Consider the following 1,733-nt stretch of genomic DNA (forward strand, 5'->3'; position numbering starts at 1 on the left):
GGAAATAGTCATTTCTTTCTTTTAATCAAGCACTTTCCTTTGTTGGGATTGGGGGAGGGAGGGAGAGAAGTGAGGAAGCTGTAATATTGATTTCTCACCTTTCCTACCCAAAGCTGCCGAGAATTCTGTCTTGGGCCTGTGTGGAATGGAGCATGTAAGTATATAGGGAGGGAGACCTAACTGGTTATTAAGATCCTGGGCTTTCTCCCTGGTCTCTCTGCCTTTAGAAGTAGCTCAGGAGAAACAAAAGGGATTGTGTGTAAGGCAGGGAGCTTGGGAAATAGGTTGCAGCTGATGCTGTCATCAAAGAAATAGAATGGGGGTGGGGTAAAGAAGCAGCCTTCTTCAAAAACTTAATTTCTGGAAAAACCTGTTGCTGCCAGAACTGGTTTTGGCTCCCACGTGGTAAGGAGAATGGAGAGAAAGACACTAACTTCAATCAAGGTCTATAGAAAACGGTCTATAAGAAAATTTGCTGGTTAGGGCTAGTTCTACCTGTAGGTGACTGCTTATTCAGTTTAGCAAACTTTGAGAAACTAAGCCATGCAAAACCCTGTGCTAGATGCTAGGAGACAGAAAGTGGAGATAAACGATCAACTTCATGGAATTTAGAGACTGATGGAGTTTGTCTCCTGTAATGTGCCTTGGTGGGTACTTGGGAGGTCCTGGCCCCCAAGAACCTCCTCTTCGAGGATATCATGCTGTCTGGGTTGATATTAGAAATCTTTCCTGTGGGTTAGGGACATTATAGTGAGTATTTTCTCTTAAATGCTTACACATATCCTAGAGAGGTGGCAACATAGCAAACCTAATGCCTTAGCACAATTAGCTTATCAGGTCAATTTTCTCCTGGATAGTTAACAGAAGAAGTTGGGAGCAAAAAGCATTGATTAAATGATTACTATGTACAGAAGGATGCTAGGGAGTGGTGGAGTCATGTTCTTTGGAAGCAAAGAAAGGGTAAGCAGTAGGTAGACCAGGTTGTACTATGCATCCAGTTGTCCACAGAGCAATCTGGGCTTCACATGAGGGTACTGGTAAACTGGTGGAATTGAGGCATGAAGAAGGGGGCAGGGCACCATGTCTTTGCCTGTCTGACAGGTTTGACTGCCCTATCTGCTGCTTTCATGTCCTAAGCCATACCCAGGGAAATAATCTAGTCAAGAATCTTTGAGCCCAGATTCTAGGGAGGGCAACAAAACTATAGATTTATGTACCCCCCCCCCCCTTTACTGTAACAGGAGGTCTCTGATCTAACCCTAACTCCTTAGCCTTTCCCTTGGCAAGAACAAACTTGGACTCTAGTGAAATCCTAAAGAGGTAAGAAAAAGTTCTTGGTTTCCTAGAAGAGAAACGTGTTATCAATTTGTCTTTCCTTGAAGCAGACACCTTTGAATCCAACAAATCTTTATTGAGGGATGACTTTGAGGAATCTATTTTAACAGCTGTTATCTGGCTCCCTCTTAAACTCAAAAATCTATATGAGGAAGGCACCATGTTGGAGCCTAGGCATATAGAGACAAAATAAAACAATTCCTGACCCTAAAGAGCTTACATTTTTTTGGTAAGATACAACGTGTATACAAGTTAGGTACAAAATAATTTCAGGAGGGAGAATTACTGGCAGAGTTGGAGGAAGGTAATTGGAGGCCAAAATAAGAGGCAGTCCCCAAAGGGAGCTTCAAAAGAAATAAGGTATTGCTCTAGGCAAAGGTTAAGGAGAATATATTTCA

This window comes from Monodelphis domestica, chromosome 1 (genome assembly GCF_027887165.1).
Source record: "Monodelphis domestica isolate mMonDom1 chromosome 1, mMonDom1.pri, whole genome shotgun sequence".
In the NCBI taxonomy this organism is placed as follows: Eukaryota; Metazoa; Chordata; class Mammalia; order Didelphimorphia; family Didelphidae; genus Monodelphis; species Monodelphis domestica.